Source organism: Trichosurus vulpecula, chromosome 1, assembly GCF_011100635.1.
Source record: "Trichosurus vulpecula isolate mTriVul1 chromosome 1, mTriVul1.pri, whole genome shotgun sequence".
NCBI lineage: Eukaryota > Metazoa > Chordata > Mammalia > Diprotodontia > Phalangeridae > Trichosurus > Trichosurus vulpecula.
In genome coordinates, this window is record NC_050573.1 from 258,745,178 (window position 1) to 258,769,408 (window position 24,231).

At 40.0% G+C, this 24,231-nt stretch overlaps 1 protein-coding gene across 1 annotated transcript in view; it reads left to right on the forward strand.

Moving 5' to 3' along the window:
• The first annotated feature begins 498 nt into the window (after positions 1-498).
• MAPRE2 (microtubule associated protein RP/EB family member 2) overlaps positions 499-24,231 on the forward strand; it is a 198,502-nt gene continuing 174,769 nt past the window's right edge. Inside the window, exon 1 of the mRNA XM_036756997.1 lies at positions 499-535. The gene's annotated coding sequence lies outside the window, so the exon portion shown is untranslated. The remainder of the gene's footprint in view (positions 536-24,231) is intronic.

A 24,231-nucleotide genomic window follows, 5' to 3' on the forward strand; every position in this document is an offset into this window, starting at 1 on the left:
TGCATCTTCCCCTCTTCCAACCCTTCTCGCACGGCACTTCCTCAGCCTCACCTCCCTTGCGGGTACCCTCTACCAGGTGAGGTGAATATCTCAAATTCCAAAACAGAATCTCACTCCCCACGGGACAGGTACATGACCTCGGACCCTGAACAACCTCCTGGCTGCAGCCTGGATTGCATAGACCCTAACTCCGACGTCCTGCGCCACGCCCACCCATCTCTCCTCCAGCCCGCCCACCGTGAGCCCTTGCCCCAGCGCGCTTTATCATGCACGCACTGGAGAGCCTAGCACGGCCGCAGCGGTGACCACTTCCCGCACCCTGCATCTGCCTGGAAGGGGCAGCGCTGGGCTTAGCCCTCTGCAGGGGAGGGCGGGGAGGACCCGCCCGGTGGCAGTGGCTGTGGCGGTGGTGGCAGCGGCGGCGGGTCACGTGGGGCGGCGGGGGCGGAGCGTCTAGGCGGGCACAGGGTGGGTGGAGAAAACAAAGCCCCCAGCTGTCAGCGGAGGGAGAGCGAAGGCAGCAGCGGCGGAGCAGGTGAGTCAAGTGCATTGAAAGGTCCGCGGGTAGCCCCCGCGCCCTCTCCCCTCCTCCGCGCGCCCCGGAGCCGTATCCTTCTCCCGAAGCCGCCGTGCGCTACGCAAAGGGACGGGGCGGTGGGACGCGTCTGCCGGGGAGCCGAACGGGGCAAGAAGTTGCGAATCGCCGCCCAGGGAGCCCCGGGGCCCCTCCGGCCGCTGGGTTCCACGCACCTCTGGAGGTCTGGGCAGACACCCGGGCTTGCCACGCTGGCAGAAGCCGTCGGGAGTGACCGGGGCTGGGCTGGGCTGAGAGACTAGAGTTGAGGGTTGAGGGACTTGGGGAGGCAGGATTGGGCAGGACCAGTCTGGGCCCCCGGCTCCCTAGTTGCAGTCATCTTACCTGGGCACCGGGGGAGCCTGTCATGGGGTGCGCAAAGCGCACGGGGCGCTGACCAGGAAGTCCTGCAAGGCTTAGGGACTCGCGACCCTGGAACCCGCTGGGACTCTGCGGGGGTCTCTGCTTCTGCCTGTCTTGTACCCACCGTCCCCACCTTGGAGTTGTCCCTAAGACAGGCTGCGGGGAAGCCTGCGCTCTCCTTGGCCAAGGGTGGCACCGGGAACCGACGGAATCTCTGCTTCCCTCGGTGACTGTCTATTTTAAGGGGTATGGAGGGATGCGGGGGGGTAGGGTTGCTCATTTTACAGGGCAGCCCCAGCATTCACCGTGCCGCTCAGGCTGCGCGCAAGTGAGGAGGAGAGGAAATTAATTGGCTAGCTCATTAAAGTGAGAATTAAAGTGGCTCCGCTTGCTAGGAACAGCTAGGGGGCTGTGGCCAGAGCTACTGGACTGTTTCCCCACTCACAGCAGGACCCCCCCCACACACACACACACACATACACACACTCCAGCTCCCTTTGAAGAGGTCTGTGTCTGGCCTGAATGAATGGTCCTATAAAGCCAGTGAAGGGGGTGCCATAGGAAAAAAGCGTGGACACAGGGTCCTTGAGGGACTTAGGAGGATCTGGAGTGTGCCTGTGACTTTAAGACACTGGCCTGACTCTATGTTTTGTCCTCTTCACTACGACCCTCTCCCCTTTTGGTTTCTGGGGTCTTCCAGAAACATTCTGATTTTAACAAGAAGTTACAAACAACGTAAGTTAGACCAGGAAAGCTCTTCAAGAGCTCTTAAAGCGTACTTCAAAAATTAGTCAGACCCCTACTGTGGGAAGAGTATCTAACATCACAGAGCCCTGAATGTCATCTCCTCTTTGTCCAGACCTTCCAATTCCTCTTTGTCCCGACGTTCTGAGCAAGAAGAGTGTCACTAAACTATGCAGGATGCATTTAGATTATCCCCAATGATCTATGAGTTTGTGACTAATTAAAATAAAGGGCTTGTCTTCCTACCCGAACCCCGAGCCTATGGTTTGATGACTTAGTCTTGATTAGCATAGTATCGGCCCTTAGGCCAACTCTGAGGCAGTTGAGGTATTGTTCCTGCATACCTAGGGTGTAGTTAGTTCTTATCTTAAGATTTATTGTTATCTTACTTCAAAGAGGTCTTAGGGCACCTTAGAGAATACAAAGTAAGTCTATGAGTGATTAAGAACCACAATGCAGATCTACTTGGTGCTGTGGAAAGCTTGCTTGGTTTAGAGTCAGGACCTGGATTTGAATGTTGACTCGGATGCATTACATGGGTGACATTGGCAGAGTTTATTTTTTGCTTTTGAGCATCAGTTTCCTCATTTATGAAATGGGGCGGGGGAGTTCCTCCAAATGTATTATCTCAAAGGATGAAATAGTTACTAGTTACTGCCAGGCACTTGAGCATATTTCCACAGTTTGCCCTAAGGGGGGAAGGTGGGGGGGGGGAAAGAGAGAGAGAGAGAGAGAGAGAATGAGAATATGTAATATATAATTCTTGTCTTGCTAATGTGACTTATGGCAGTGTCCCTCTTTTTGCCAGAGGGGTTTTCTGCCAAACTAATTTGAACACTAGGAATGAGAGATGTGTCAGCAATACCAAGTTTTGGAAAGATTAGGGAGTGTCCCTGGCCCACATTGTGAGAGCTTAAGACATCACACCTTGAATTAGAATACTGATGCTCCTAAAGAAGACTAAGCAAGCGAAAACTAGCTAGGCCAAACCAAATGCCAGTTTAACTGCTCAGGTAGGTAAAGAAAAAAAGATACACTGACAAATGAATGCTGCCCAAAGAGTGCCTTGGAACAGAAAAACTGATGGCCTTTTCTGACATCCTCCCTCTGCATTCTGTTTCCTGTTTAAAAGACTGAAAAATTGCTACCAGAATGGCACCCAATTCTTGCACCATTGTTCAGGAACATGTGGTAGAAACTTTACATTTATGTAATGACTAACGTAAAGAGTTGGTGAGATAGTGAAACCTAATGGGGAATGCACCCAAGGCAGCAGCACACTGTACTCTACTGTACTGGAGGTGGGGCTGCTATCACTGTATAGGAAGTAATTATAGCTTAAAATATTTACACATACATACCAGACTCCTCTGGAAATGACATTGGTTTTTGTTTCTTGCTTTTTTAATGTCTCATCCTCAGTATGTTTGTTTGTCGCAGTCTCTCCCTATCTCAGCACCTTCTTACACTGTTTCATTTGGAACTCTTACTTTGTGATTCAGGGGAAAAGCACAGCCCAGACAGACTTTTCCTTTACTCCATGGGAGGCACTAAAACAAAAAGTTATGAAACTGTAATATGTTTCTGTTAAACCATAAGAAATTAAGTTTGATTCAGAAGAACAGTAGGTAAATTGGCTTATAATACTTCTCGTGAGCATCTTTTTTTAAAGTAAAGGAAAACTCTACTGACTGAAAATCCCACCAGGTAGGCTGTTCTTCCACCTGTGTATATCAGAACCCCTCCATTGTGCTTTATACTAAACCACTGGGGATAAATAAGACAGCATGCTACAGTACTAAGAGCATTAGTTTTGGAAAGAGAAGACATGAGGTTCAAAGTGGTTCTCCCACTTACTACCTGTGTGACCCTGGGTATGTCACTAATTTCTCTGAATTCCATTTGAATTTCTCCATTGTACAATGGGGATTTGTACAATTGTGCAATTTAGTCTGGTCCTCAGATGACATTGCCTACTACATAGTGGGTGTCTAGAAAAGGCTTATCTATTAATTGATTGGTTGATTGGTTGATGAGATGATGTCTAAGGCCCCTTCTGGCACTTAACCATAGGCCCTGTAATAAGATCTATTCAAAAAGAAATTACGTTTGACTTCAGTCAATAATTTTAACCCACATTTATTATTAATATTATTATAGTAATTATATTATAATTTCTATTATAATATAATTATATTTTAAGAATATATTATTATATCAATAATATAATAATATTATTAACCTGCAATTATTAACCCCAAAACATGATCCTGAATTTAATATCTTTCAGTGTTCCAAAGACCCATGATTTCATTAGCGTGGCTACTTTCTCCAGCATAAGAAATCGCAAACCTTCTATCCCTTATTAGATGATCTGTTACTGTGACGAGAAAACCACTCAGGGATCAGGTCTCTGGTTCTGCACCTCTCTATGCTAGTCCTCAGGTGATAGCTGCATAATCTTCTACTATGGTCCTCAAAATCTTTCCAGCTTGGAATGACGTGTCAGAACTTGTGAGATGGCCTTTGAGAATCCAGCGTTGTCTCTGTGATAACAATGAGGTACCAGGTGAGGACTGCAGTTGGGGTTATTTAAACTCCCTTTTGGAAAAGGTTATAGAGGGGGAAAGGCAATTTAGGGTATCCAGTGGATATAGTGCTTGCCCTGCAGTCAGGAAGAACTGAGTTCAATCCAGTCTCAGACACTTACTAGCTGTGTAGTCCTGGTTAAGTCACTTAACCCTGTTTGCCTCAGTTTCCTCATCTATAAAATGAGCTGGAGAAGGAAATGACAAATCATTGCAATATCTTTGCCAGGGAAATCCCAAATGGGGTCATAAAGAGTGGCTGAAACAACACAACAACGACAGAAACATCAAAAAAATAATAAAAGCTTATTCCATTCCTGTAATCAACATATAATAAATATGTAAACTTGACCCCAAGGATTTCCACAAAGTTAAACTTTTCTTTCCTTATGTGTTCCTGTTGCCCTTCAGTTTTTATGCCTCAAAACTCATCTTTTACATTGTTGCCATTCTCTAAGCCATTTTCAACTTTTCCTTACTTTTAATGTTTCCATCGTACTTGACAGCTTCCAACCCGAATCACTTTTAATCTCATCCTTGGAATTTGGAATATAGCATTTCACAGGACCATAAAGCTAGATGAGACTTCTTGAACCATCTAGCTCAGTTTCCTGATTTTTCAAATATGGAAACTGAGGCACAGGGAGGGTAAGTGACTGACTGGTTATTCTGTTGTCACACAGGTAAGTGTCAGAGTTTGGATTTGAACCAAATTCTTTGACTCCAGAGTGGTTGTTCACTTGTTCTTTCCATTTATAAAGATAGTGTTATTGAGTTTGGGTCGGTATCAGATTGCAGTTGCTCCGGGTCTCCTGGAATAGCCTTTACTAAGTCACTTAAACTCTTGGATCCTCAATTTCCCCATATAAAAATGAGAATATTGGAAATATGGTCCCATCTAGCTCTAAATAGATGATCTCAAAAGAAAGAGGAAGTAACCTTCACCCAGGTACCTGAAGACAGCAGATTTCCACAGCAGGGGAATGAATTTACCTCTACGTTTTCTGATAACTAAGGTGAAAAGGAAAATTGTTCTTGTCTTTGCTTGTGTTACTTCTGGTAATATGGAGTGGGGGGCAGAGAAGAAACTATTCCTCACTTCACCCTGATATCCCAGAAAGATATTATCAGTCAAATAATATCCTCCCCCTCTTTCCTCATCTATTCCCACTGTTCTCAAGGTAAGCTGCTCTCTCACTCTTTGTTTTTTTGAGACATTCAAACCTGCTGTATTTTTGATAGAAGGAACTTCTGGATAAGGAGATTCTTTCTATCAGTGCAAATTGGTACCTACTCTGCAATTTATAGTTTCAGAGTGCTGACTGGGGCACTGAGAAATTAAATGACTTGCCCAGAGTCACACAACCAGTACATGTCAGAAGCAGAACTTGAATCCAGGTCCCCCAGCTTTTTACCACCATGATGGCCTGCCACTTCCCCCAACTTGTCCCCTACCTTAACCCCACTGTAAAACAAAATAAAGGTCAATTAAACTTCATAGTATGAAATTAAATTTGCTCCAAAATTTTAAAGTTAAGGTATGGGGGGCAGGGTGCTTACACAGGGGTACTCATACGCAATGTTGCTTTTCGTAAAAGAAGATTAAGCAGATGATTGTTTACTATACCTTAAGATCATTTTTTGCCTACTTTCACTTATTTTGAATTTGTTGTTACTGGTGTTTCAGTCATATCTGACTCTTCGTGACCCCATTTGGGATTTTCTTGGAAAAAGATACTAGAGTGGTTTGTCCTTTTCTTCTCTGGTTCATTTCATAGATAAAGAAACTGAGGCAAACAAGGCTAAATGACTTTCCCAGGGTCACACATCTTTACTAAGTGTCTGAAGCCAGATTTGAACTCTGGTCTTCCTGACTCTGGGTCCAGCGCTCTATCCACTGCACCATCTAACTGCCCTGTTTTGAATTTAGCAATTTGCAAAATTATATATGTATGTCCTAGTAGCATATATCAATTTTTCCCTCCTAAACCACCCACAAATAACTTTGATTATTTTAGACTATATATATTCAGAGTATATATTGTATTAGAGTATGTACAATCAGGCAGCGACAGAAAATCTCATAGGATCATGGTTTTAGAATTGAAAGGAACCTTAAATTTTAGGTAGTCCAAGCCCCTCGTTTCATTGATAGCCCCTCGTTTCATTGATGAGGACACTGAAATTCAGAGTGGTTAAATGATCACACAAGAAGTTAGTGGTACAGTCTGAATTTGAACACAGCCCCTTGACTCCAAATACAGCAGCTTAGCATGATGTGCCTTAAGAATATGCATCCTATATGTATAGACATTTTTACTCTTTGGACAAGATCTGAGCTGAATTTTACCTTTGTGCTCTCTATGGGGAAAAATTTGCTTAGCAAATGAAAAACAAACCAGTTTGGAGGGAGAATGTTTGAGAAATGGTTGAGAGGGAGGGTGGTGTAGTAAAAAAAAAAAAAAAGCGCACTGAGTCAGACCTGGCTTTGCTACTCTGCTATTCTCTAGCTATGGACAAATCGCTTTGTCTCTCTGAGCCTCAGTTTCCCCATTTGAAAATAAAGGGATGAAACTGGCTGGTTCCTAAGGTCACTTCCAGGTCTAGGGTCTTTGTGAGAGGTACAAGTCTTTTCTAACAGGCATTTACAAGTACTTTTATAAGCTGTCACTATGCTAATTGCAAGCCATTATCTATTCATTAAATCAGGAACTCTTTGGACTTCAAACTAAGGTTACAGTCTGTTACAAAGAAAAGGTATAACCTATATGGTAATAAAATGACATTAAAAAAACTTGGCAGTTCATCCTTTTTACTGATTCATGGTGGCCCTTCCTCACCAATGAGTAATCCAAATTGGTGCCTCTGATTAATCCAAATTCATGCCTCTGATTAATCCAAATTAGTGATCCTCTGAACTTAGTCATTGAAGTTTAACCTGAAGCTTAACTAAGCTAGAAGGATGTCTGGTTCTGATATTTCACATCTGCTAATTCAACAAATTGTGAATAGTAAACATACAACACACGGGAGGAACAAAAGAATTTTACTTAGTCGAAATTATCAGCACATTTGCTTCCAGAGAAACTCATTTACAAAGCCACATACTAAAAACAGCTTTTTACTGTTGATGTATTTTTGTATCTTAAGGACAAAACAATAAGATTCTCTCTAGACTCCCTCGCTCCATTAATTCCAATGCAACATACACCATTTATTAAAATGGCTCAACACTGGTTTAAAACATTAGTCCTCAATTTTTCTACCTAGTGATGACACAATTAATGTTTCTGAATTAAATACGGCGGTTACAGCTCTTCTAATCCCACAGAGTGTTTGCTTTCCAATCTCATCATTTGTATATTAATTTGCAGAAGCAGCAAGTTGGTTTCCTAATTTAAGTGGTTTGGTCAGAAGGTACATTTCTAAACCTAAATTAATACCAGAGTTGCAACACCAAGTCATGTAAGACTAAGGCATCAACTCCATAGCTCTAAATATCCTTAAAATAATTTTAACCATGTAACTATAACCATGTTATAGTTGAGAGCTTCCTCTTTAAAATATAGCAAAATTATAGAATTAGGATGATTTGTAAAACGTCATTTATAATTATATGCATGTCTAACTTAGATGGTAAATTCTTTGACAGATTGTTTCATTCTTGATAGTTTATTTGTATGCTATGTATGTTATGCCTAGCATAGCACCCAGTACATAATAGATATTTAATAAGGATTTGCTAGTATAGTTCATCACTAAACACTTATTAGGGACCTTCTCTGTGCAAGGCACTGTGCTAAGGATACAAAAAGAGACAAAAGACAGTGCCTGCCCACAAGAAGCCCACAATCTAATGCTACATTACAAGCAGTCAAATTTAAGTTCAACTCAAGGAGAAACTTCTTAACCATTAGAGCTATATAAAAGTGTTATAGGCTGTTTTAATACTTTTTCATAACTTGAGTGGTTAGAGATGCTACAGGTGTTCAGACTGGATGACCATTTGTCAAAGAAATTGTAGATGGGACTTTTCATTCAACTGCTGGTTGAAAGAGATAACCTCCAGGGGTTGTTTCAAGTCTGACCTTCTATGATTTTTCTCCAGAAGTATGTATGTAAATATTTGGCACATTTACATCCAGAGAAACTGATTTGCTAACTGCAATAAATGGTTGAAATGCATCATTAAGTATTCACCAAAATGCGAACAAACTGTAATCAATCAGTAAGCACTATTAAACACTTACTATATGTCAGGCACTGTGCTAGGTGTTAGGATTTTTTTGTTTTGTTTTGTTTTTGGCAGGGCAATTGGGGTTAAGTGACTTGCCCAAGGTCACACAGCTAGAGGTGTTACAGTTACAGAGACAAAAAAATTGGACAGCCCCAACCCTCAAGAAACTTGCATTCTACTAGGGGAAAGTAGCGTGTTCACAGATATCTGAGTATAGAGTAGGAGTAGGGATAGGGACTGGACCTGTGATTTCATTGATAGAGGGAACTCCTAGATGAGGAAATTCTATTAATTGATATTAGCACCCTTTCTAAACTTAGGGTCTTAGAGAGTTGCCTAGAGCACTGAGGAGCCCAGAGCTACCACAGAGGCTGTGTGTCTACAAGCCAGACTTGGGAATAGTTCTTCCTGGTTTTTTTGAGGTTAGCTTTCTACTCACTGTACCACACTGTCATTCATTCGTGTGTGTGTGTGTGTGTGTGTGTGTACACATGGTACACACACAGTCACTCATGCACACATATGTGTGTATGCATATATACACACATATTAGTTCAATCATGTCCCAACTCTCCACGAACCTATTTTGGGGTTTTCTTGGCAAAGATACTGGAATGGTTGCTATTTCCTTCTCCAGCTCATTTTACAAATGAGGAACTGAGGCAGATTAGGTTAAGTGATTTGTCCAGGGTCACACAGCTAGTAAATGTCTGAGGTCAAATCTGAATTCAGAAAGATGAGCCCCTCTCTTTTTCTTCCTCTCTCCTCTCTCTTCCGCCCTCCTTTCTCTCTCCCTCCCTCCTTCTCTCTCTTGCTTTCCCTCTTTTTCTCTCTCAAAAACCTTATGTAAGATGAGTGTACTATTCTGGAGAAGATAAATCCCAACAAATGTATTAAAGCAAATTTAGCCGGTCATTGCTTGAAAGGTTAAAGTTAAGAGTGTATTTTCACAGTTTAGAGCTATGGGATTCATGATGTAGCCTTCCATGATTTAAGTGTTACAACTGTCAATGGTTATTCCAAAAGTTTTATTTTGATTGTACCACTTAAAAAGACAAAAATTTGGAAACTAGTTTACCACTGCTGCAACTCAATATTTTATTTTTTCCAAAAAGAACATATTTTGTCTTAAGGATATGAAATCACAAACTGATTTTTTACTTAGATCAAACTTTGGCTGATGACATTCAGTAACTTGATAGAAAATAAACACAATCACCAACTACAGTCAAGAGTTATTCCACATTCTGTTATAGACAGATTTGGTCCTGATTAGAATGTAGCTGAAAAATAGTCATATGGTATATCTGATTTTGTTTTACTTTCAAGACATCTGAATATTCAAGGGAAACATGGATATCGTATTGGATTTAAGATAGTCATGAGTTCATTTGTTGCCTGTACAACCTCTGTATAAATATTATTAAATAAAAATTGAACAGGGCAAGTTCGAAATTGGAAAGCTCCTGGAGTAGTTTCATTAATAAGAACTTGTTTAAGATAACTTGAAAAGGTGTCTTTACAAAACTTCCTTCTGTTAAAAGAACTTCCACTTTTTTGCATCCTAGACTGTTGGTTTTAAACTATTTGATAGTTCATAAGCATCTCTAAGGGTTCCTTTAAAACAGGAGTTCTTAACTTTTTTGTTGTAATGGACCTTGTCTCAGAATAATGTTTTTGTTTTTAAAAACCACCAGTCTAGGACATAAAAACATAAAATAAAATACATAGGAATATAAAGGAAATTAATTATGTTGAAATATGGTTATCAAAATTTGTTTAAAACAAAACTAAAAAAAAGTTCTTGTACTCCAGGTTAAAAAAAAATAAAGCCTCAGTGGTTCAAAAAAAAAAAATCCTACACCAAGAAAATCTTTTATCTATAAATTGATTCAATCCAAAATAAGATTTGAAAAAATCAACAGATTGGTTTAATTTTATTCTCAACATTGATAACAATGGAATATAGATTATTTGCTTCTAAAATAATTTAATCCAATTAGTGTAGCTCAGGAGGAAATTGAAAAAAAAAAAAGCTACTAAACAGAACACCCATCATAGTCAGAATGGGCATCCAGGTGCAAATTGAAGTAAAATTAACACTTCCCTCCCACACAGAAGGACAATGTGGATTCTAACAGGTTTCCACTCTCTAACTAATATAATTTACAGTCTTAGAGAGTTGCCTGGGCATTGAAAGGCTAAATAATTTGCCCAGGGTCACAGAGCTACTTTGTGTCAGATGTAGGACTTGGATGCAGGACTTACTGTCTTGAAGCTTGGGAGACTAGCCCAGCCCTTACTCTGTGCAATGCCTCCTGTCTGATTCTAGGTATGCTAAGGAAATGCAACTGCTTTTGTCTAATGAAAAATAATAAATCAAAGTAACGATGAAAAGTAATGGCAGTTTCTCCCAGCTTAATAATAATGAATGTGCAAATATGCAAACAAATCACATTGGAGTTGTCAGAACCCAGGGACTGGGGGTATTGTGATTTCAAACTTTTAAGACTGCTGTTAGTATATTAAATAATGATAATTACTGACATTTATATAACATTTTTAAAGTTTGCAAAGTGCTTTATCTTTTCTGAGCCTTTTAACAACCCTGTGAAGTAGGTACTATGGGCACAAGGACGCCTCTTTTTATAGATGTGGAAAGTGATGCTCAGAAAGGGTACTTGGCTTGCTAGTAATTGACAGGACCAGGCTTGAATCCAGATTTTCTTGACTTGTAGTCCAGTGCCTGTGTTTCTAGCTCACCACTTTTGCTAGGCAGCATGGAGGAATGGGAAACTTGCTTGATTTTGAGTTGGAGGTCTTGGGTTCAAATGCAAATTCTGCCATTTACTTATAACAAGACATTTCACCTCTCTGGGCCTCAGTGAACTCATCTGTTCAATGAGAGAGAGTAAATTCTGATGGCCAGAAGCTGCCCGCTTAACTTGGGGTTTATTGGCTAGATTCCTTCCTTCCTTCCTTCCTTCCTTCCTTCCTTCCTTCCTTCCTTCCTTCCTTCCCTCTTTCCTTCTCTCCCTGTCTCCGTCCTTCCCCTCCTTCCTTCCTTCCCTCCCTCCCTCCTTCTCTCCCTTCCTCCCCCTTCCTTTCTCTAACCCTAAACTCAGTTGACTCTGAAGCTCATAGTTTGGACCACAGTAGCTCCCTGCCCAAGCTGTATTTTGGGCCCTCTTGGCTTAGAGTGAATGTCAATAGTAACTGTTTTTCTTTGGAACAGCAACCCTGGAGGGTCTTTTCCCTCCCAGTTTGATTATTTTATTTCTTCTCTTTTTCTAATTCAAGGGGCTATCCCTTGACTCAAAAGAGGCCTATTCGCTGAATGGGCATTAACCTCACTCTAAGTGAGTACATGAAAAGGCCTTAGCCTAAAAGGGCCAGGATCTCCCATTGCATCCTGGGTCATCTCCAGTCATCCTGATGAATATCAGGCCACTGGACCCAGAAGCTCTGGAGGAGAAAGTGAGGCTGGTGACCTTGCACAGCCCTCCCTCATTCAAATCAAAGTCAACTGCAAGTCATACCATCATCTCCCTGCCGTCATGGTTGCCTTTGAAAACAAAGGACAAACACAACAACCATCCCTAAGGTCCTCTCTCTGCAGCTCTGAATATGGGAATTAATTGGGAATATTGGCCCATTTATTTATTTTGTAGGAAATCTAGAGCACGTATTTTATCCTTTCACAGATTCTTATAACAGCATAGCTTTACGGAATAATATGCAATAAGATCTGCATTTTTTTATTATTATTCCTTTCATTTCAGCAAACATTTGTTCATTTCAATTCAGTAAACACCTACTGATATACTAGGCACTGGTGAAGACTGAACTAACTACATTGACATTTAGTTTTTTTAAAAAGGTAAAACTGATGCTTATTTTAATTTGGCATCATGTCTAAATATTCCTCAGCTCTAGTATCTGTGGATAGAGACACTGTTTTCTGATTGGGCACATCAAAGTTTCTCTGTCATCTACCATCATTGTCTCCTTGCTCACAGCCCGTGGTCATATTCAAAGTCAGTTCAGCCATTACACTGAGAAGGATGTGTGTTAGAAAAATCAGACATGATTTTTGAACCCTCCTTTAGAGATCAGATTGACATAGTCACAAAGCCTTTAGCTTGGTCACTCTTTCAGGCTCCCAAGTTTATTCTTACCAGTCAACTCACTCTGTGATGGCTAAGCTCACATTTGCTAATACTGATACTTTTCACCGCCCCAACCCTGTGGGGAGAGCAGCACAAATACCATTGAGAAAGACTATGTTTTACACACACACACACACACACACACACACACATACACACACATACACACACGAAACATTTAAAAAAGTAATTGGTGAAAGTAGTGACCATTTAATTTATTTGGGACCTACAATTTGGTCATCTTTAGACTAGTCCGACACTTTTTAGGGGCTACATATTTAGAGTCATATAATGTTAGAAGTGAAAGGGACTTGAGTAAAATGGTTTAGTCCAACCCACTCATTTTAGTGATGAGGAAATTGAGAGCCAGAGGAGGTAACCGATTTGCCCGAAAACAGAAACAGAGAATCCAAGCCTGTTGACCCCCGAAGCAGTCTTCTTTCCACCATGCCATAATGTCTCTCAAACCCCTTAGCCAGGTATTCAATACTTCTCAAAAAAAAAAAAAACAACAGGACTCATTTTACTTTTCAAACTCCATTTTAGTTGATTAAAAAAAAAAAACAGATGAAGAGAATAGTTGAGTTCGATGTTGATGGTGCCTGAAAATGGAAGGGACCTGAGAGATGATTTCAATCTTTCATCCTACAAATCAGGGTAATGACGCATTAAGGCCCCAAGAGATTAAATGACTTGTCCAAAGTCACATAGGTTAGTAGAATAGTCAGGAATAAACCCAAAGTCCTTTAATTCTTTTGGAGGGGGAAAAAGTAGAGTAATTTCCATATTTTTGGTCTGGCCCTGTGGTTTCACCATTATGGAGAACCCTTTCCACTGAGGCAAGTGTTCTACAAGGATAGTCTTAAAAAGTTGACCAACCTCATAGAGCCAGTGTGTCTCAGAGGCACATCTGAGCTGGAGTCTTCTGATTCCCAGGCAAATCTGGTCTACTCTACCATGCTGCCTCTTCTCAGACTGCTCTGCTAATTTAAATACCTATTTGTAGTTTTGCATTTTTTGTGTAAGCTGAGGTTGTCTTAAGCACAGCTGCCCAGTTGCTTAAGCGGTGCACAAGGAATTGAGCACAGTTGTATTATAGATAGACTGCATGTAGCACCCAGTGCAGTGCCCATCTCTGAAGTCTCCCTTCCTTGTAGATATAAAGTGAATTGTTCCAGGCTTACAAACAATGAATTCCTTGCAGCCACATATCCACTACTATGAATTCTAATTACAGAAGTTCCTTCCTCCAGAATTTTGTACTGTCTGGCTTCTCAGTAAATATTTATCGAGATCAGCTACATACTTTGAATTTCTCAGAATCATTTTTAAATTCTATGAAAAATCATGAGACTATAAATGATCATCACTCTTAAATTATTATATTGTAGAAGAGACTGAAAATTTCTTCTACCAACGGATACTATTTTTGCTTTCAGAAGACACAAATATCTCAAATTTAAATTGCATTTAGGATCCATTGAAACTGCAAAGCGTAACAAATTCATTTGTGTAAATAGCAGTCTTTTCAGTTCGTGATACATAAACCCATCTCTGATGCACTGTGTGACCCTCTGCAAATCACTTAATCTCTCAGTGCCCTGGGCAACTCTGGTCTAAGACTTATCAATTACAGAGCAGGTGCCAACTTGTATTGGCAGAGGGAGTTTCTGCACTGGAAGTTCCCTATACCAATGAAATCACAGATCCTCTGCAAAAGAGAAGAAAAAAATCTCTCTAACATAGTAGATGATTTCTGTGAGATGCTGTCAATAAAAACTTCATCCCCACCCTGAAGTGACTTTTCTGGGAATGATCCTTTGTGAACTTACCTAAGCTGGTCCTCAGATGACAGACCCATAGCCCACTGCCAAGCCTGGGCTCAAAGCCTTTCCTGTTTGGGAGAATTTTCTAGAGTTTCCATTCTACTGGCTTCACCTTCAAGAGATCAGGGTCTTCTTCATGCCATGAGAAGAAGGCATTGGGGTAGCACTTCAGTGAAAGGGTGGATTAGGCCTTAGAGATTTCATGGTGACCCTAAACTCAGAGTAGTTTCAAAATTACCTTTTGTGTTCATATGATGGTGATTTAGAGTCCTAAATAATTAAAAGAGTAGGAAATTACTTTTATGTGTCTGTAATGTGACTTTCACACATGAAGCAGGGACAAAGGAAAGATGGAAGCTGAGATTTAAACAACCTTACTTTATCCCTCAGGGCATCAGTCACTTGGTGGTGGCTGCATATTGTAAGTTGGGATGTGAATATATTTGGGATGGAAGTCAGACAAAGAGAGACTCAGTCCCTGAGAAGGCTGTTGTTAAGTAGCAGGGAAATGGTAAATAAGGGCCTTGAAGTCAAGTTGTGGAGCTGGATAACAAATGTTTGTTTGCCAGGAGGGTGTTGTTTGCCATTATTTGAAAGGAACCAGTGGCTACTGGTACTGCTGACTGGCAGCCAGGACAATAAACCACAGAGACCCCATGATTGAAAGAGGGTAATTATGTTAAAGGGTGCTATTTTAAGGGGGAAAAAAACCCTGATGGTCTATTCCTTTGCCTTTCCCAGTACTATTCCATAATGACATGTGTCACCAAAGAAATATATGGAACTTACTTGAGATCTCATTCTGATGTAATTGGGTACCACATTATACAAGATGTGCATTATACATCTAGGTTGGTTGTACTGTCTTGTATTTTTATTATAGACTCCACACCTCTGGTGCATGTGGTCAGTTTGCACAGGACTGAGATGGCACCCTCTCAGAGTTTAGCTATATAAGAAGCTACATAGAGTAATGCTCATACCTCCCTGCTGAGCTGCCTTTTGCATGAAGTGAATGGTATCAACAATATTGTTTTTTTCAAGATATCATCAGTTAGTCAACAAACATGTATTAATCACCTACTACATTACCAAGCACTGGGCTAGAGAGAGAGGTGGGGAGGAGAAAGAGGGAAGGAGTGAGACAGAAGAAAAGAGAAGAGGAGTAAGAGAGAGGGAGAGAAAAAAGAGGAAAAGGAAGAAAGAAAGGAAGAGAAGAAAGGAAAGAAAAGGGAGGAGAAAAGAGAGAAGGAAAGAAAGATGGAGAGGTAAAAGAAGAGGGAGAAGTAGAAGAAGAAAGAGGGAGAGAAAGAAACAGGAAGAGAAAGAGGGAGAAGAGTGGAGAGAGAGAAAGAAAGGGAAAGAAATAAAGAGGAGCAATAGAAGGGGAAGAGAACATTCTGTAAGGTGGAGATAAAGAGGGAGTGCATTTCAGGAAAGGGGATAGCCAGTATATTGGCAAAGCGATGAGAGAATGAGTGGCCTTTGTAAAGAACAGAGAGAAGCTCAATTTGTCATGAATGCAGAGTGTGGGAGGCAGGGGTAATACATAGTGAGGCTGGAAAGATAAGTTGTGAACACGTTGAGAAAGTCTTTGAAAGGTAAACAGAGGAGTGTATGTTTGATTCTAGATGAAGGAGGGAACTACTGGGTTTGATTGAGTAAGAGAGTGGAATGCTCAGATCTGTAATTAAGGCAAATCATTTTGGACTGGAGGAGAGAGACTTGAGGAAGGACACCAGTTAGGGCCATTGCAGTAGTCTAGACAAGAAGTGATAAAGGCCTGAACTAAGGGTGGTGGTTGTATGAGTAGAGAGAAAGGGTTACATTCAAGAGATGTTATTGAAGTAAGATTTTGTTACAGTAAGAACTGGCAAACACTTAGATATGTGGAGTGAGGAAGAATGAGGAATCAACATTAATACTAAGGTAACAAACTCAAGAGACTAGAAGAATGATGGTGCCTTTGACAGAAATAGAGATTGTTTAGGAGAGACATGGCTGTGGGACCTGGGGTAGGGGAAGAGAAATTCTATTTTGGTATGTGAAATTTGAGATGTCTGCAGGACATCCAGTTTGAAATAAAAAGGCTTTTGATAAAATATAACTCTGATAAGCTTTATAATCATTATTCTTGGAATCTGATATTTGAGGGAAAACTTTTTTTTTCATTTTTCACACCTAAGAGAATTACAGGTTTATTCTCTGTTAAATAATCCTTTGGTGTTCTATGCTGCTGTGTCGATGGTTTGGTATGATTTTGGTAGAGAAACCTACCTTTTCCGCCTCACTTTCTCCAATGGCAACATGCAAGTATTTATAATCAATGGGTATAGGGTGCTAACACAATACTTGATACATACATACATACACACACATAAGATTTAGATGGAAAAAATGGAAAAAACTTTTAAGTGGCAATTAGAAATTATTACAAAGTAGAAATTATAGTTGAACAAAATCAGGAGGAAGCAGGGCCTTCTAGAACGTTTAAGGAAAAGTAGACATGGGCATGAATAAGAGAATAGATTGTCCCCTTCTTGATGAAATTCAAAACCTTTTTACAGATGTATTCAGCTATGAATCATTCATCACTATTTAAAAAACGCATTCATATTATCATCTTATTTTTCTTTATACCCCAAATATCTGAGAGTTAGAAGCTCTAGGCTGTAGTCCCAGATCTTTTACTGTATAACATTAGGCAAGTTACTAGTAGTACTTTTCTTGTATTCTATTTGTTCACATGTACAAAAGAACTAGTAGGATTTGGTCATAGGAGCAGAGGTTTAGAGCTGGAAGGGAATTTAAGAGATTCTGCAATCCAATCCACCAAGCATTTTAGTGTCTGCTATGTTCAAGATGCTGAATGTGTATACATAAAACAAGTAAGCATTCTCTTTCCTCAAGGAGTAAATATTCTACTGGAATGATAAAGCATATAAACAGATAAGTACATACATGATGATTTTTAAAATTATATCTAATTTTGTTTTCAAATGAAGATCCACCACTTTACCTTTCCCCCTTGTTCCCCTCTCCATTGAGAAAGTAAAAATTAAAAAAAAAAAACTATTACAAACATGTATGGTCAAGCAACATAATTCCCTGAGTTGGCCATATCCAGAAAAATATATCTCAGTTTGCACTCACCTTTGTCTCAAGAGATGAGGAGCAGGTTTCCTCATGAATCCTCTAGAATTGTGATTGGGCATTGGGTTCATCAGGTTCCCAAGTGTTTCAAAATTGTTTTTACAATATTGTTGTTATTTTATGAATAGTTCTCCTGGCTCTGCTCACCTTATTCTTCAACTGTTCATACAAGTCTTCCCAAATTTCTCTGAAATTGTTCTCTTCACCATTTCTTATAGCATACTATACTGTACTATCTCGTATTATAGAATACTGTTGTATTCCATCACATTCATATACCATAACTTGTTCAGCCATTGACCAGTTGATGAGGATGCCCCCAGGTTCCAATTGTTTTCCACCACAAAAAAGACTTGCTATCAATATTTGTGTAGTGTAGATACAGTAGTGGTATAGCTAGGTCAAAGGGTATGCACAGTTTAATAGCTAGTCCTAGTTCCAAATTGTTTTCCAGGTTGCTTAAATCAGTTCATAATTCCACCAGCCATGCATCAAAGTTCCCTCTACTCACTCCAGCAAGTCATTTTCCTTTTTTGTCTACTTTGTCATTCTGGTGGGTATGAGGTGGAACCTCAGACATTCCTGATAATTTGAAGGAGAGCACTAAGGACTACCATGATCTGCACGGGCTTCATGCGGGAGGTGGACCATTAAATGAGACTTGAAGGAAGCTCAGAATTTAAAAAAAAAACAAAAACAAAGATGAGGTGATTGTTCATTCCAAGCATGAGAATTCTTCATTCCCTTGTGTAGCAGCAATTTGGCTAGCAGCTGTTGTGGGGGTGTAAGACCCAAGAAGACCAGCAACAAGAGCTGCCAGCACAGGTTCTTTGATCTGCTTTACTAAGGAAAGTAACTTTAAGGGGTTAACAATCTTACTTTAATCACATGTGCAAATATCTTTCACTTAGTTCAGGAGGAAAAGCCAGCACCCTGAACTTTAGAGCAAATACAAATAAATTACAAACATCAACAGACAGACCTTGTCTGATTTAAATCTCAATTCATAGTTACCAGGGCTTAACAAAATCCCAACGTCTGGGTTTACAAGTGGGGGTTGGGAGTGGGGGAGGGCTCTTGACAAGGGCTGCCCAGAGTCTCTTCAAGTCACAGGACACTGTTCCAGTGAGTGAGAGCCCCAGTCAAAATGCTAACCTCTGAGTTTATATACCCTTCTTAGGACCTGAAGGGTTCATAGCTAATCAGCAAAAGGGTGTGAGCCTGGGGCTTTGCACCTAGTAAGGCTTAATCAAAGGCATTTGATTACTTTAGCATTTCTAAAACAGAAAACAGTAAAAAAAAAAAAAAAAAAAGCCCCACCTTAATTACCAATACACACTGCAAAGACATGAAAGTGGTGGCTAGTTCAAGGAAAAGAATATAGGCCCCTTTCACTGTAACTAAGTCTGAGTGAATAGGAGAAATGTGTATTAATGTAGAAAGGTAGGTGGTAGTCACTTTTTTTGGTTTTTGTTTTTTCACCTGTGAAGTCATGCAAAACTTATTTCCATATTAGCCGTGTTTTTTTCATGTATTTTTATTTATTTAATTAAATATTTCCCAATTGCAAAAAATTTTAACATTCATTTTTTAGTTTTGAGTTCCCAAATCTCTCCTCCCTTCCTGTTCCTCCCCCGCTTTGAGAAGGCAAGCAATTTTGTATCAATTATACATGCAAAGTCCTTCAAAACGTTTTCCGTTTTAGCCACATTGCAAAATAAAACACAGACAAAAATAACCCCAAGAAAAATAAAGAAGTATTCTTCAATCTGCATTCAGAGTTTATCAGTTCTATCCCTGGAGATGAATAACATTTTTTCATCTTAGACCATTGTCTTGATGAGGGTAGCTAAGTCTTTCATAGTTGATCGTCGTTGTAATACTATTGTTAATATATACAGGAATCTCCTGGTTCTGCTCATTTCACTTTGCATCAGTTCATATAGGTCTTCCCAAGTTTTTCTGACACCATCCCCCTTTATTATGTCTTATAATGCAGTATTCCCTCACAATCATATACCATAACTTGTTTAGCCATTCCGCAATCTATGGGCATCTCATCCAATTTCAATTCTTTGCCACCACAAAAAGAGCTGCTATAAATATTTTTGTATAAATAGGTCCTTTTCCCTTTTCTCTGATGCCTTTGGGATACAGACCTACTAGCGTTTATGGCTGCATCAAAGGGTATGCACAGTTTTGTAGATCTTTGGGCATTATTCCAAATTGTTCTTCAGAATGGTTGGACCAATTCATAACTCCACCAACAATGCATTAGTGTCTCTGTTTTCCACATCCCTTCCAGCATTGGTCTTTTTGCCTTTTCTGTCATGTTAGCCAACCTAATAGGTGTGAGGTAGTATGTCAGAATTGTTTTAATTTGCATTTCTCTAATCAGTAGTGATTTATAGCATTTTTTCATGTGACTATCTACAGCTTTGATTTCTCCTTCTGAAAAACTCCCTTTTCATATCCTTTGACCATTTATCAGTTGGGGAATGGCTTGTATTTTTATAAATTTGGCTCAGTCCCCTATATATTTGAGAAATGGGGCTTTTATTAGAGAAACTTGCTATAAATTTTTTTTCCCTAGTTTCCCTGTTTTCCTACTGATTTTGGATGCATTAGTTTTGTTTGTGCAAAATCTTTTAAAATTTCTTATACTCAAAATTATCCATTTTACTTCTCATGATCCTCTCTATTTCTTATTTGGTCCTAAACTCTTCCCTTATCCGTAGATCTGACAAACACATTTTTCTGTGCTTCCCTAATTTACTTAGAATGTCACCCTTTATGTCTAAGTCATATACCCATTTTGACTTTATCTTGGCATATAGTGTGAGATGCTGGTTTATGCCCAGTTTCTCCCAAGCTGCTTTCCAGTTTTCATAGCAATTTTTGTCAAATGGTGAGTTCTTACCCCAAGAGCTTAGATCTTTGGGCTTATCAAACATTAAGTTGCTATGGTCTTTTATTCCTACATATTGTGTACCTAATCTATTCTACTGATCCATCACTTTATTTCTTAGCCACTGCCAGACTGTGTTCATGATTACCATTTTGTAGTATATTTTGAAATCTACTGCTAAACTGCCTTCCTTCACATTTTTTTCCTTTGCTTTCCTTGATATTCTTGACCTTCTGTTCTTTCAGATTAATTTTGTTATTATTTTTTCTAGTTCTGTAAAATAATTACATAGCACATTGATTGGTATGGCACTAAATAGGTAAATTAACTCAGTTAGAATTGTTATTTTTATTATATTGGCTTGGCCTATCCATGAGCAATTAATATGTCTTCATTTGTTTAAATCTGTATTTGTGTGATGGAAATCACATCATAAAGAGCTTTACATGCTAAACTGATTTCATATTTTATCCTAGACCCAGAGGCTAATAGGACTATGGTCTAGTCTGATTTTCCCATTTTATAAGTGAGGAAACTGAGTCTCAGAGAGGTTGAGTAACTTGGCTAAGGTTTCACAGGTAGTAAGTTACATGGTATCAAAGGTGCCATTCAGTTCTAAAATTCTGCACTTCTGATCTTACTTATCCACCCCCTTCTCCCTTCCTCCTCAACCACAAGTGGTTTTGAGAGGTTGATGTTAACATTTTAGAATAACATAAAACCATAATGAGATAGGTGACCTACTACTAGCTAGTAATTAAGAAATTAAAACTTTCTGGTCCTTGGAAAACCAGTATTGGGCTAATTCTTGGCTTTTCTGATTTCTGTTCCTTATGAAATCAATAAATTACTTTCCTTTTTTCCTCACACTGTATTACATTTTTTAAAATTAGAAAAGAAGGCATTCATTTTTCTTTGCCCATTAGCATACTGAATTATTGAGTTAAATTTATTAAGAAGGCACAATAACATGATTCACAGGTTAATTTATTTTGTGAAGTATGCCATCTGTTTTCTGCTTGCCCCTAGAAATATAAAAGTGATGCAATCTCTAGAACAGAGAGCACACACAAAGAAAAATATGCACTCCTAGAAGCCTTTTCTTTTTAAGCTCATTTTGCCCTCTGCATGTACCTCTTAAAGGGATCCCATCTGTTCATCAGTCTGTCTGTCTCTCATACTGGCATGTAACTATCTTTTATTCTACTAGACCAATAAGGAGGCACAGAGGAGGTAGAGTTTCTGAGCTAGGCATTCTTATTGAGTACAGTACTGGGAGGAAGGGGGAAATGGAGTGTAGAACTTGTGATTGGGAATGGAGCTAGGCAAGGTAAAATTTGGAGGACCGGAAATGGAACCACAGGCATAGAACAGGGGGCCTAAAACTTCCTAAATTATTTACTACATAATCAGGCTCACAGGGAAGGAAGAAGTGGAATCTAGGAGTGGGACCTTGATCCTGCCCATTCTATTTGACCACCAGTATTCTACAAAGAACAGTTCAACCTATTTTAAACAAATTGCATCTTTTTGGGGTGCCATTCATCTAAAGCTCATATTTTCATAAGATTATGATCACGTGATTATATATAGTGCTCTTCAAACCTAAAAAAAATACATGTATTATTGTTATATCGTGCCTAAAGCTGCAGAAGCAAAGCATTTTAAGTTTGTTTCTTTTTGGTTTTTTACCCGAAACCTAGGACTGGAACTTGGAATTCTAATCCTGATCAACCGATGATATCTATCCTTATTAATTTAATCACCTACCTTCTTTCAGCCTCAGTTTCCACATCTATAAAATTTGAATAGTGTCAGTTGGCATCAGCTTGTTTGTGTGTTTGTGGTACTTCCTCTGGGACCACTCTTTCAACTCAGAATGATATTTCACAGGGTGGGTAGCTGACTACTCTTCTCCTCAAGGTTTTAGGGCCAACCCAAGGAGTTAGAGGTTTCTAACACTGTAGTTCCTGAGCCCCACTGTGCTCTTAATTACCAATCAACCAGTCAAATTCTTATCAGCTTTTTAAGAAGGGGGTTTACTGAGAAGACATAGTAAGAACAGCTGTTACAAAAGTTTCCCCAAATGGGGAATAGGCTTGCACATACAGGGTCCCTGGGGAGAATGAACTTAAAGCATAATAGTAGAGAGTCACATATGCAGAGAAGATGTGTGCCAAAAGGACGTTTATGGATATCCAAGAAGTCTTTTCCTCACTTTGTGGAGACTTTCATAAGTTCCCCTTAGGTGAGCTCTGAGGATCAGTGCCTTTCTAAAGTCCATTGGCACCACTTCTCGCTCACAAGGGGGCACCATCTCTGAAGCCAGTACCATCCTGAGATAACGGTACCTTTTTCATTGGTCTACACTTCCATCTTGGACTAGTTATTCACCTAAGACCCAGAGAGAAGAAGCACAAAAGAAATGGAGGTACCATATGCTTAGGGAACCACAGCAGCTGAGAGTGGGCAAAAGGGTGAGACACCTTTCCTTCTCCACCTGGTGGCTCACAGAAATCCTTGTCCCCAATCGCTAGGAAGGACAAGAGGTCTAGAGATCTTTGGGACTTCTGTTTTGAATGCGAATTCAGTTCCAGCTCATCACCTCCTGATTCACTGGTTCCTCTATCTCTGTTGCCAGCCCTTCAGTCAAACATGATGGGAAACAGGTTTCCAAAGTTCTGCATGTTGGATTAGAACCATTCAGAATATCTGCATTCTCTGTGTAACCCACCAAAAGGGACTGTGCTCTAAGAACTAGATCTTAATTGGCCAGTCACCCCATTAGTGGTATCTCGATGTACTGTGGCCATCACAATTGAGGAATACTCAGAAAGATGAATTGGAAATACTGTAATTTCAATCATATTGTTTTTTGCTTTATTGCTAGAATTAATTTGATTTTATATGATGGAACAGGTAGATTTAAATGTTTTGTTCTATCATTTTTCAGTCATGTTCACCTCTTCATGATCCCAGTTGGGATTTTCTTTGCAAAGATACTAGAGTGGTTTCGCATTTCCTTCTCTAGCTCATTTTACAGATCAGGAAACTGAGGCAAACAGGATTAAGTGATGTGCGCAGGGTCACACAGCTAGTTAAGTGTCTGAGGCCAGATCTGAACTCAGGAAGAGAAGTCTTCCTGATTTCAGGCCCAGTACTCTATCCACTGTGCCACCTACCTGCCCTGAGTTAGATAATCCCATTGAGATTCTGTTAGTGTTTGTTGTGTGAGGTTTGTGTTCAGGAAGACTAGCACCTCTGTTGTGAGCTTGCCAGACCCTTTTTCAGGGCTGCTCATCCCACCTGATTCACCCAGCTCTCACCCCTGGTTCCAAGAACCTGTAGCACACGCACTGGCCACAAACCATCTCTGCACATTGGCTAAACTAAGTGGAGGGTAACCAATAGGCTTCAAACCTTTTGGTGAATTAGGGGAATGTCTGTCCCAAGCATGTGAAGACTTTCTCTGTGGAATGGGTGGATAAGAACAGTTTGTTTCAACAGCCGTGAAGGCAGCTGGAGCAGGTACTGTGGAGCACTTAGAGCTTTGTGGGACATCAAAAACAGCAAGGTCATCCACCGCATGTGGGGCCATTGCTAGTCATCCTGACTTTGTCTTGCCACTGGACTTTGGTGACTCTGGAAGAGAGAATGAAGCTGATGTTT